Below are 14544 nucleotides of genomic sequence, written 5' to 3' on the forward strand. Positions count from 1 at the left end.
AGATTAACAATTAGGTTAAGGACACAAAATTGATCATAAAATTTAGGGTAAATTATCAATAGATTTTAATAGTTAAATTTAATTATTATAAAGTCTTATGAAAAATAAGTCTTAAAAATTGTTGCTAAAAATAATTTTTTGTGACTATTTTTTATATATATTGTTAAAAATTGACAATTAGTGACTTTTTTATTACAATTTTTATAAATTGTAGCTAAAATTTATAATTAGTGACTTTTTTTGTGACATATTTCAAATTTTCGCTAAAAATTAAAAATTAGAGACTTTTTTGTGATGATTTTTTTAAACTGTTGCTAAAATTTATAATTAAATGTCATTAATTATTATACGACTAATTAAATAATAAATCTACTTATTAAGATCTACACGTAAATCCCTTTAAAATTAAATAAAAAATAATCTCAACCATATATTTTATTTGATGGCGTCTACTTATGTTTTATGTAGTTGATTATTTATTTATAATCATTCTTGTCAGAAGATTTATTACATTTGATATACCATCAATGTGATGTCGCGCATTAATTTTTATGTCAAATTTCATCTGAGAATTGATTATTTTAATTTTTTTTTATTTTTTATAAAAAAAATATACAAAAAAAAGAGAGAATTATGTGATAATTTATAATATTTTTTTGATTTTTTTAACTAAAATCTAAAATTCCCGGCCTTAGTATATATACACACATATGTCCACACACACAAACACGTAAAATGACTTTTGTTTTAAATTGTTTTTAAATAATATATATACACATATGCCCACGCACACAAACACGTAAAATGACTTTTGTTTTAAATTGTTTTTAATTATTTTATTTCAAATGTTTATAATTTTTTAAAAATAAATAAAAATTAATTTATAACACTTTAAACATAAATCAAGAAAACATAAACGTTATGGACCATAGCATTTTTTCTCTTAGATTTATCAAATGGCTATGGGAGGATGTCGTGCTCAAAAACAGCACTCTACTCCAAATGAGGCATGCCAATAGGGATGCATCCACATATTTTATGTACAAAAATCCAATTGAGATATTGCATCCAAATATTTATGTACAAAAAATCTACAAAAATGTTTAAGATCCCCTTTCCCCTTATCCCTTTTGATCCCCTCTCCTTTTTGATTAGCTACTTTTTTTTTTACTTTTTTTTTTTTCTTCTCCTCCAATCACCACCTCGCCACGTATGTGTGGGGTTGTAAGGTAGTGATTGGAGGGGTCTCTTTCAATGCTCAAAAATCTAATAGCTGATGTAGGCTCTTACGTCACTATCATTAAAGTCAATCATGGCCGACTTGGGCTTTCCAAGGCAATGGTGCCCGACAAAATTTCCATCAATAGTGGTGTGTAGAACACATGTTAATTTTTAATTTATTATTACTTTTATTGGTCTCTTATTATATTTTTTATTATTTTAAAATATTAATATTTTTTTAAAAAAATTAAAAATTAAAAAAATATAAATTCCTTATTTTATCATTTTTTTAAGTTTATTAACAACATTAAAAATATAATTATAATAATTGATATTCCTTAAAAAATATACTATTAAAGGGTAATTTTAAAAAATTAATTTTTTTAAAGTATAATAATTGTAATATCAAAAAAAATTAAATTTCTTAAAAAGGACTATTATTTTGAGATGAAAAAAATATATTATTTTGTAGGATCTATCTCTCTTTTTATATTATTATAGGTCAAATAAAAGATTTAAAATGTGAGTCTATAATATGAAAAAGTTATGTATATTAATAACGTATTAAGTGGTATTATTTTTTCATCAATCACAAATATATATACCAATGTTTCTAAATACTCAATAATATAACTCATACACCATTACTTTTCATCAATCACAATAGTAAAAAGTATTATATAAATATACCTTGTTTACACACAAAAATCACTCTTACAACACTACTTAATGAAAAAATTGAAATGGGATCTTGTATCTTTGAAAGACCAGATTACGACTATTACAAAATAATTGAGCATCTAGATGATTTCTAGTACCAAATAATTAAGTGTCGCCATCTACGCGAGAAAAAATTACTGATTGGTCTGGAGACGTCATGCGGCCATATCTTTCGTGAACCACAATTTGTTATATTTTTTTTTATATTTCTCAATCACTGAATATAAATTCATGGGTTTCATCTGTTAGGAAAAATATATAATTTTTCACAAATAAATCAATCAATGAGAATAAAAATTAATGTGAAAAAGTTAAATCAATAACGACACAAGAATTTTATGTGGTTCCTTCAATGCGAGGTACGTCTACGGGATCGAAATATGACTCCACTATCAATCAAAAATTTTCCAAATAATTAGAAATGAGACACGGCTGATCTCACAAATCATCCTTAAGTGAATTCTAAATGATCAAGAAAAAAAATCTCACCAAATAAATAAATAAAAATCTTCAAAACAAATTGTAAAAAATTCAAAATAATGAACTAGATCAGCTTCACCAAAATACCACCACCGAATAATGATCAAAAAAGCTGCTGCTCCAAGTTACACCCCACTGATTTGATTTACAATGTTATATATGCCACCACACTTATTTTCAGAAGACTGAAACAGTATATATATTATTGATTTTGGGGCTTTTTATGAAAACTCTACCTGTTACAAAATAGATTATAAATATTTATTAGACCTTCAAAAATCATATATAATATATTAAAAATATATTATAACAAACACCAACACTAAATCAAATTAAATTATTTTAATAAATCAATTAGGTCCCATACTTCACTAAGAAGGTATACCTAACAATTCTCCCCCTATCGACTTAGGTGGAGAAATCAACCATACCTACCAAAATTCGACACTTTAAGTGTTTGTCCCTCGACAAAGTCTTAGTCAACATATCCAAAATATTATCATCTGTGTGAATTTTTTCGAGTTACAACAATTTTGAATCTAACACATCACGAATCCAATGGTATTTCACATCAATGTATTTTGATCTTAAATGAAAAGTAGAGTTTTTACTCAAATGAATAGCACTTTGACTATCATAATAAAGCACATACCTTTCTTGCCTTAAACCCAACTCCTAGAAAAATTTCTTCGATCATAACTCTTCCTTGCAAACTTTCGTAATGGCAATAAATTCAGTTTTGGTAGTTGAGAGAGCAACACATTTTTGTAATTAAGATTGTCATGCCACAGCTCCCCCTGCAAATGTCATCACCTAGAATCAACATCACCGGCTATGTCAGAATCTGTGAACTCGTCAAGTATCAACTTACCATCCCCAAAACACAAACACACCTTCGAAGTCCCTCGAAGATATCTTAGAATCCACTTCACCGCTACCCAATGTTCTTTACGCGGATTAGACAGAAACCGACTCACCACACCAAGGCGTAAACAATATCCAACTTTGTACAAATCATGACGTACATCAAAGAACCAACCGCTGAAACATAAGGAATTTTCAGCATCTATTCATTGTCTTTCTTACTTGTAGGACATTGATTTGAAGTAAGCTTGAAGTGACCCGCAAGTGGACAACCAATCGACTTTACTTTATCCACGTTGAACCTTTCAAGAACTTGTCTAATGTAACTTTCTTGAGACAACCAAATCAGCCCCTTTTTGTGATCACGAACAGTTTTCATACCAAGTATTTGTTTTGCCGACCACAAATCTTTCATAGCAAAAGACATGCTTAACACCAATTTCAACCTATTAATCATAGTGTAATCTTGACCCACAATTAACATGTCATCAATATAAAGCAAAAGAATAATAAATTTACTATTTGAGAAATTTTTCACAAACACACAATGGTCTAAAGTGGTTTTAGAAAAACCATTATTCATCATGAAAGAGTCAATTTTTTGTACCATTGCTGCGGGGCTTGCTTGAGGCCATACAAACTTTTCTTCAATTTGCAAACAAATTTCTCTTTCCCTTTCTCTACAAAAACATTTCGGTTGCTCCATGTAAATTTCTTCTTCAAGATCACATGAAGAAATGCGATCTTCACATCAAGTTGCTCAACTTCAAGGTTCATACTTGCGGCCATGCCAAGTACAATCCAAATAGAAGACATCTTCACAACTAACTAGAAAATCTCATCAAAGTCAATACATTTCTTTTGCCCAAAGCCTTTCACAACATGACGTGCTTTGTACCTCAGATTCTTGCCACCATTCTTCAATTTGAAGACCCGCTTATTTTTTCAGAATTTTCTTCCCCTTAGGCAACTTCAATAAATCATAAAAGTGTGATTTTCAGATAAAGAATTCATTTTCTCTTTTATGGCCTTTTTCCAATCATCTTCCTTTGCATGCTTAATTGTTTTTTGGTAGCTCTCGGGCTTCCCTTGATCGGAAATCAACACAAATTCATTAGGAGGATACTTTCTCAAAGGTTGCTGGTCCCTTGTAGATTTTCTCAACTCAAGTTGTTGTGGCTGTTCTTGAGTTGGATGCTCTTCCTCAATTTTGAGCTCAACTACATTTGGAGTAGTATCGTCATCTACATCTTCAAGACGTGGCTGCACATCTCCCCTATTTTCATCATCGACCGAAGATGAAGGAGATAGATCCATATCAATATGATAACTAGTTTTTAGCTCTGGTTGATCACATTTACCAAAGTCTTCAATTGTTTGGTCTTCAAGAAACACAATATCACGGCTTCGAATAACTTTCTTGTTGACTGGATCCCACAATCTATAACCAAATTCATCACGCGCCATAGCCAAGAAAAATGCATTGTCTTGACTTGCTATCAAGCTTAGACCTCTTATCCTTTGGAATGTGAACAAAGGCTCAGCAACCAAACACTCTCAAGTGTGCATAAGACACATCTTTGATGGTCCAAACTCTGTTTAGGACATCCTCATTCCAAGGATAGGAAGAAGATAAATTGATCACGTCAACCGCTATCCTCATTGCCTCACCCCAAAAGGATCTTGGCAATTTAGCATGTGAAAGCAGACACCTTGTTTTTTCCACAGTGGTACGGTTCATCCTCTCAGCAACGCCATTTTATTGAGGAGTCTTCTTAACTGTCTTTTGGTGCCGAATATCTTGGCTGGGACAATACTTATCAAATGGCCCAATGTATTCACCATCATTACCTGATTGGATGCACTTCAATTTCTGCCTTTCAACCATGGCCTGAAAACACTTAAATACATCTAGAACTTGATATTCAGTTTTTAGTATAAAATCCCAAACTTTCCTTGAATAATCATCAATGAAAGTAACAAAATAAAGTGCATCACTATGTGTTCTAACTTTCAAAGGACCACAAACATCCGAATGAATCAACTCCAAAACGTTTTCTTTTCTAGAAGCAATATTTTTATGAAAAGAAACTCTATGTTGTTTGCTTGCCAAACAATAAACACAAGTTTTAAGATGTGTACCTTTCAAATTGGGTAGAAGCTCTTTCTTGAACAAAACTTGTAACCCTTTTTCATTCATGTGCCCAAACTGCTTGTGCCACAATTTGGTAAAAGTATTATCTTCAAGTGCATTGACAACACTTTTACAAATTTTTCCTTGCATCGAATAAAGTGTATGAGTCTTCTTACACTTAGCCACCACCAAAGAATCCTTTGTGAGCTTTCATATTCCATCACCAAATTTGTTGTTGTGGCCTTCATCATCTAGCTTCCCGATAGAGATCAAATTGAAGCAAATATCGGGAACATGCCTCACATCTTTAAGCAACAATTTGCAGCCCAAATTTGTTTCTAAGCAAACATCACCCATGCCAATAATCTTGGACAAACCTTCATTACCCATTCGAGCAAAACCATAATCTCCTTTGGTGTAGGTAGTGAAGAAATCAACTCAAGAAATTACATGAAAAGAAGCATCAGAATCAATCACACAATTGCTCTCTTGATCTATAAAATTGATACAATCATCTTTACAAACGACCATCAGATCATCGATAGTAACCGTCGTTGTGTCTTATTACTTCTTATCTACACTTTTGTCACGTCTTTTCTTCTTGTTTTTAAGCTTTCAGCATTCCCACTTTATGTGCCCTTTCTCATGGCAATAATGGCACTCAATTTCTTTCTTTGAAAAAGAACCATCTCATGATTTGTCAAGGCTTTGATCATGACCACGATGAGTCTTACTCATTCCTCTTGTTTTGCTTCGGCCTCTCACAACAAATGCCTCCGAATGAGAGTAGCCTACTGATTTTCTTCTAGTTTCTTCATTCAACAAGCTATTAGTGACTTGGCTCATTGTGACAACTCCATCGGGCGCCAAATTACTAACCATCACAACCAAAGTCTCCCAACTTTCTGGCAAAGAACTATGTAACATTAAAGCCAGCAACTCATCATCAAAAATAATTTTCTTAGAAGCATGTTGGTTAACAATACTCTTTATTTCATTCAAATGTTCCGGAATAGGACTGCCATTTTTATATTTTAAATTAACCAACTTTTGAAATAGAAAAGCTTTATTTGTGGCTAATTTTTTTGTCATAAAGGCCTTGTAATTTTTTCCTTAAATCGTGTGCTGAAGTTTCAGTAGCAACATGATGAAACACACTGTCATCAATCCATTGACGAATAACACCAACGACTTTTCAATTAAGTCTCTTCCATTCATCATCTTTTATATCCTCGAGTTTGCTACTATCACCCTCAATGGGTCCATAAAAATCTTTATAAAATAATAGGTCATCCATTTTAGTTTTCTAAGTTACTCAATTGCTTCCATTGAAGCTAAACATGCGACCCACATTCTCTTATATTGATTTACACAAATAAATAAACCCAAATAAATCATAAGCCCTAACACCAATTGTTAGAGAAAATATACGATTTCCCACAAGTAAATCAATTAATGGGAATAAAAACTAATTCGGAAAAATTAAATCAACGACGACACAAGAATTTTACGTGGTTCCCTCAATGTGAGGTATGTCTATGGGATCGAAATCCGATTCCACTATCAACCAAAAAATTTCTAAACGATTACAAATGAGACACGATTGATCTCACAAATCACCCTTAGGTGAATTATAAATAATCACAAATAATCAAGAGAAAAGATCTTACCAAATAAATAAACAAAAATTTTCAAAATAAATTATAAAAGATCTAAAATAATGAACCAAATCAGCTTCACCAAAATACCACCACCGAGTAATGATAAAAAAAAGTTGTTGCTCCAAGTTACTTCACAATGTTGTAGATGCCGCCACACTTATTTTCGGAAGACTAAAACAATATGAATAAAGATCCGGACCCCCTTTTGAGGGTCACCCCCACAACCCCTTTGCCTTTGATTGGTCAGTTTTATTTATTTATTTATTTATTTTTCTTCTCCCTTATCACCAACCCCACGTGTGTGTGTGAGGGTGGTGAGGGTGGAGAGTTTGAGGGGGTCTTAATCATGGCTGAAACAATATATGTGTAGTTTTGATTGTGGGGCTTTTTTTTTATGAAAACCATAACTATTACCAAACAAATTATTAAATATTCATTGGGTCTCTAAAAATCAGATATAATATATTAAAAATATATTATGATCAATACCAAACTAAATCCAATTCTTTTAATAAATCAATTAGGTCTCATTTTCATACTCCACTAAAGAAGTATACCCAATATCATCTCCTCCACCAATCACAACCCTATTGGGCACCACATGACGGTTCCATAGACCAATCAATAACTTCTTCTCAGCTAGGTCTAAAAAAGTAACCAGCTTGTTTGGTATCACAACTAAGGATTTGTCTTCCAAAAAAATGAAATTTTTATGTTTTTTGCAATTTTTTTTTTGTTTTTTTTAATAGTTTATATATATATATTTTTTAATTTTAAGATACACCTAACATAAATAAATTTAAAAAGTATAATATTTGTAAAAAAAATCTATAAAAAATTTACTAAATACCAAAAATTCAAAAAAAATAAAACAATGAAAATTCAATACATTTTTCATATTCTTGTGTATTTATTGATTTTGAAAAATATTTTTTACAAATATTTTATTTTTTAGATACATTTAAGTAATGTGCATCTAAAAATTAAAAAAAAAAATTTACTTCAAATTTTTAAAAATATTCACTAAAAATTTTACAAATAACAAAAATAAAAAAATAAACTAAAATTTTAAAATATTGAATTCAGAAAATTGAAAAAATTAAGGCTCTGTTTGTTTGTGTTTTCAAAAGTTAGTTCTACACTGTGTGTTCAGTATGGTGTTTGGAACGTGTTTTGGAGCAGAGTTATCTGCAGCAGTCGCGCTTTTCAGATTTTTTTTTCTCAAAATTTTTGCTAACGAGACGTCCGGCCGGTTAATCGGAATAGTGATTTTTTTTTTTCAAGTGATATGTTAATTTTTATATAATCGAAAAAAATATTTTCTAAAATTTTTAAAATTTTTTATGTACTTTAAAATAATTTTGAGTTGTTTGTTTAGTTATGAGTTGTAAATTTTTATATCAAATATCAAATGTCACATCAACAATTTTTCACTCAAATCAAAACTCTTTTCAAAACTCTTTACCAAACAAATTTTCTACGCTCAAATCATAATTCCACAACACACAAACTCAAAATACAACTCATACTCTCAAATCACATTTACAAAACTCTACCAAACACTACTTAAGAGTTTCGTATAAGAGTCACTGCTAAATAAGGTCTTTGTTTTGTTTTTTTAAGAGAAAATGTAGGGATCACGAAATTTTTTTCATGAAAATGATCATGAAAGATTTGTGACCCTTGGATTATCTTGATTAGTGTATGGTACTTTTTTTTAAGTGTAATCTAAGGGTCATAAATCTTTCATGATTATTTTCATGAAAGTTTTTTCATGATACCTAATATTGCACTCGTTTTAAACCCAATTTTGGGACAAAGCTGTATAAATTCTACATATATAGCCAATCCATCCACCCCCAATCCCCCAAGCTCCAATGGCTTTACAGAACCACCACCAGCTTCACTTCATTTTAGTACCTTTTATGGCCCCAGGCCACTTCATCCCCATGATTGACTTGGCCAAATTATTGGCACAACAAGGCGTGACTGTCACTGTCGTCACCACTCCTGTCATTGCCTCCAGGTTCCGCCCCATCATCGACCGTGTGATCGAATCGGGCCTCCCCCTCCGCCTTCTCTCTCTCCGGTTCCCGTCAGTGGAGGCCGGCCTGTTGGAGGGGTACGAAACTTTAGACGCAATTCACTCTCTAGACCTAATAATGAAATTCTTCAAGGGCATCGACATGTTGCAACAACCATTCGAGCAGTTGTTTGAAACGCTCGAGCCATGTCCCAGTTGCTTAATAGCCGATAAATATATTGCATGGATAGGAGACACTGTTCGTAAGTTTGGAATTCCGAGAATTCTTTTTGATGGAATGAACTGCCTCACTCTCTTATGCGCACACAATTTAGAAAATTTTAAAGATTATGAGAATGTTTCCGAGTCAGAGCCGTTCGAACTTCCTGGCTTGCCTGATAGAATTGAGCTAACTAAAGCTCAGTTGGCTATGTTTTTCAATCGAAGTTCACCAGAACGGCAAGATTTTTGGAATCGAATAAAAGCTGCCGAAGCTGAAGCATATGGGGTGGTGATTAACAGTTTTGAAGAGCTAGAACCGAGATATGTCGACGAGTTTCGAAAGGTGAAAGGAGATAAAGTTTGGTGCGTTGGGCCGCTGTCGTTGTGCAACAAAGACAACTTGGATAAGGCTCAGAGAGGAAACAAGGCCGACATCGACGAAAACCAATGTTTGAAGTGGCTCGATGAGCAAGAGCCACGCTCCGTGGTCTACGCATGCCTTGGAAGCATAACTAACCTCTCACTAGCTCAGTTAATCGAGCTAGGTTTAGGCTTGGAGGCTTCGAAACGCCCATTTGTGTGGGTTATAAGAAGCGGAGACAAGGCGGCAGAGATAGAGAAGTGGGTGGAAGAAGACGGATTCGAGGAAACAACGAAAGGGAGAGGGCTTCTGATTCGAGGCTGGGCACCGCAAATACTCATATTGTCGCACCTGGCTGTGGGGGCTTTTTTGACACACTGCGGGTGGAATTCGACGCTGGAAGGGGTGTGTGCCAGTGTGCCGATGATAACGTGGCCTATGTTCGGTGAGCAGTTTTTGAATGAGAAGCTAGCTGTGCAGCTTTTGGAGATCGGAGTGAGTGTTGGTGTTCAGACAGTTGGGCGCATATTTGCGGAAGACAATTGTGAGGAGTTGGTGGAGAGAGAAGTTGTTAGGGCTGCTGTGGAGAAAGTAATGAGCGAAGGAATAGAAGGAGAAGAGACAAGAAGAAGGGCAAGAGTATTTGGGGTGATGGCAAAGAAGGCAATGGAAGAAGGGGGTTCTTCATACTTGAATATGAGATTGTTCATTCAAGATGTCATCAAACTAGTTAGCCATAAGGACTCAACACAAGAACGTGGGCTGGAAAAGCATTAGTTATTTTTGTCTCACTATGTGATATTATCTATACTATGTGATATTATCTATATAATATACTCTACAAATAATAAATTATAATCGGCATAAAGTGAATTATGGCTTGTCTTTTAATTAAATAATAAAAGTGAATCAACAAATTTTTCTTACTACATGATTAATTTAAAATATTATGTAAACAATTAATTTAGAACATCATGTAAAAAATAGTATATGATAGTAGAAATAATTACTCATTGAGTCATAGAAACTTGATGCCAAGTCAGTTTATGCGATGAGGGAAGACCATACATTGATTGTTTTTGTGGACCAAGTATATATTCATCAAAATTGCATATTGCCATTTTATTTTTGTTTTTTCTACGTAAACTTACCTCTAAATTTTAATAGGTAAATTTATTATTTAATAAGTCTTATGATAATTAATTATATTTTTCATCAAATATTATTATAAAATTTAAGTAATTGTTAATTTTTCAGCATAGTTTGAAAATTTTATCACAAAAAATGTCACTAATTATAAGTTTTACGGACGATTTAAAAAATTCGTCACAGAAAGAAGTTACTAATTTTTAACTTTCAGGGACAATTTAAAAAATTAGTCATAAAAAGTCACTAATTGTATATTTTAGTGACAATTTATAAAAATCGTGACAAAAAAAAAAACTAATTATCAATTTTTAGCGACATATATAAAAAATTATCATAAAAAAATTTTTTTTAGCGACAATTTTATTAAAACTTATTTTTAATATGATTTGATGAGAATTAAGTTTAACTGTTATGATTTATTGATACCTTACCATTTTTCTATTAAGATTAAGATCACAAGTGTAAAATAATGATGTCAATAAATTTTTATTTTAAAGGGTAAAATATAATGAAAAAGGTTATTTTATTATGTTTTTTATAATGATCTTGTTTTGATTTTATTATAACAAGACATGTCGACGTAATGCAATTTAGCAGTTTGAGCTAAAATCTGGAATGACATTAAAATCATACATCCTAATACTATGCAATTCAACTTTAGAAATATATTGTTGTTGGATACCATTGTAGAAAGATCTATTACAAAAAATCTTAATACTAAATTTGATGTTTGTTATCAAAGTGTGCACTTTGTTTTATTTCATTATTTCAATCATGTCAATTTGATCTCCAATAATTCCTATTTAAATTGTCCCAATGCCATTGTCGTTTAAATTTTCATTCGAACTCTTAAAAAAATATATCTTGCGATGTAAAATTTGGAGAAAACAACCATAAAGACTATTTAAAAAAAATAGATAACAAACATGATTTATATATTTAGAATTAAAATGACACAATGTATTTAATCTTATTTTAAATTTAGAAAAAGTTTTAAAAGTTAGGTAATTAATAAACTGGCCGCTCTTTGAATTAAAATAACTTTGAATTAAAAAACTAATAAATTATGTTTAATGCTCATATATTTTCTGATCTTGACATAATAAGAATGTGTAACAATATAAAAAGAGTCACTACAAGAAATGTCGCTTTTGGCTACCAAAATATTGGTCGCCAAAAGTCCAAAATTTGGTCGCCGAAACCATTTAGCGACCAAAATTTTTTGTCACTAAGCTCGTCGCCTTTACCCTGTCGGCGATAGTATTGGTGACTAAAATTTGTTTGGTCACCGAAAGTGTACACATTTGGCTACTAATCTTAGTTTAGTCGGCAAAAGGTATGTTTCCGCCACTAAAGTATTAGTCGCCGAATGTGACTTTTGGCTACTAACATTCGTTTGGTCGGCGAATGTGTTACTTTTTGCTACGAAAGAATTAGTCACTGAAAGTTAACATTTGGCTACGAATCCATACTTAGTCGGCAATAGTGACATTTCGGCTACTAATTTTTTAGTCACTAAAAGTTCTACATGAAAATTTTAACCAACTATTCCTCACTTTTTGCTACCAAATGTTTTAGTCGCCAAATGTTTTTGCTACTAAATTATTAGTAGCCAAAAAATTCCAACTATGTATTTGGCTACCAAAATATTTGGTGGCCAAATATTTTCAGTTTTTTTTTTTTTTTTTTTTTCCAAAAAAATTCTAAACAACCTACATCCATGTTTAATACAACCTGTACGTACATAACCCAGGATTCAATATAACCCATCAACGCTAAATATATTATCAAGCATTCAACAACGTGCACACATTCTAGTTCCAACCATCCAAAACATTAAAAATAAACGTCCAATTCTATATATAATACAAATTCCATACAAACCAAGTCTAATCCAACGTCAATAATTTCATTTCATACAAAAAGGACATATGTACCACAACATGTCCTAACTTAAAGGTGTTTGTCAGAATCTGTCTTTTACATACATATTTTAAGCAGATTATATGAAGGCTTATAAATACTAGACTAGGCACAAGTGCAAAAAAATAGTGAATGTTTCGATTTCTCTCAGCATTATCAAACCAAAGAATCTTTCTGAATCATGACAGCGCAGCCATCATTGTCCGTTTTGCAGCCTCACGCTTCATCTCTGCTGCTTTGCCACTGCCACGGAAGCACATGTAAACATCCTGCATAATATAAATAAAATGAAAAACTAATAAGATTAATACCAAGTGAAGCTAGTTCCACTAAATAAAAATGGACATTTGCACTCCCCAGTTTGACATCCACTAAATTAGCCTATCTCTATGCATAAAAATAGTAAACAGGTTCAACATCCACTAAATTAGTCTGATAAAGTCAACTTACCCCAGTTTGAGGGGTTTAATGAATGAAGAGCATTATAACAACAACAACCCACAAAAATCATAAATAAAAATGGAGATTTATATATTGGTGGGTGAAGAGGAAAAAAATAACTAACATATGAGAAACAAGCGACATTTGCACTCCCATAATATTCAAGCTGGTAATGATGAACATAGTAAAGGCCAGAAATATTCTATTCAGAAGGCAAACAATTTAGCATTTGCAGTTTGCTTCCTAAGGTAAGACAGAATCACATTAAAAGCATTGAACAAGCTTCAAGAAATTTTGTAATTGAAACCAAGTGTATTTGGATTTACGTCACATTGGGACTGATAATGATGTAAATGATAGCTAACTCTCATGCTTGTAGTTTTGTCTCCTTTTTGACTTCACTGGTAATATGGACACCAACCCAACCTCACCTCTTGTTTTGTATAGTTAAAAATGATAATATATATATATATATATATATACTAGCGTATGCCCGTGCCTAAAGGCACGATGTAAATAATATTAAGATTAAAATACAGTGGTAATTTATTTTGATGATATAATTTGTGGATTAAATTTTATAATAACTAATCATCCTTAAATTTTAAAAATTTGTAATTATATCAAGTGATATCAAGGACAACAGTGATATCAAAATTTTTTGTAACTAATTATATCAAGTGATATCAAAATTTGTAACTAATCAAGTGATTATATCAAGTGATATCTTTCTTGTTATTTCATCTTTCTTCTTTATTTCTTCAAATACCAAAACAAAAAATATTTTTAGTATTACTTCTTTAAATAAGCATGCACACAAATGAGCACGTACTTCCGATTATCATCTTTGGACTCTAGTTCTTTAATCCACATGCTCTTACAAAAATTTTATCCTGGCTCTCTCTTACAAAACTTTAGTGATTTTTCACATTTAGTTGTTATGATTTAGGCGGCAGTTTTTTTTTTCTTGAAGCAACAACTGCTGTTCAATAATAATTTAAGGATGAATAATAATTTAAGGATGATTGCCTCAAGTTTGGTTTATGAGACTGGAGATACTTTTTTCATGATTATTTTGGTTAAATCACATTATCAATAACATGTATGGTGTTGCTGAAGGTGATGTATTATTTCCCATTTTTTATATAACAGGAGGTACAAAAACTACACTGTAGACGCGCCTGCGTGGGCCTCATGCTACAGTTCGGACTCGATTTGTGTCACGGTTCTCAATCTGAACCAAAGAGTCCAAGTCTGGCAAACCGTTTTGAGAAACAGATTTTTGAAAAGAAGTGCCAAACATGGACTGCTTTGCCAGATACAGAGTCGCCACCTAAATATTTTT

General features: G+C 31.9%; 1 pseudogene across 1 annotated transcript; it reads left to right on the plus strand.

The window, feature by feature from the left end:
* Nucleotides 1-8296: 8296 nt before the first annotated feature.
* On the plus strand, nucleotides 8297-10612 carry LOC145801177 (UDP-glycosyltransferase 73C25 pseudogene; annotated as a pseudogene). The gene has a single exon (XR_014342229.1). The product of XR_014342229.1 is annotated as a UDP-glycosyltransferase 73C25 pseudogene (transcript).
* Nucleotides 10613-14544: the final 3932 nt, after the last annotated feature.

Source organism: Camellia sinensis, chromosome 10 (assembly GCF_055761805.1).
Source record: "Camellia sinensis isolate YWXY chromosome 10, ASM5576180v1, whole genome shotgun sequence".
NCBI lineage: Eukaryota > Viridiplantae > Streptophyta > Magnoliopsida > Ericales > Theaceae > Camellia > Camellia sinensis.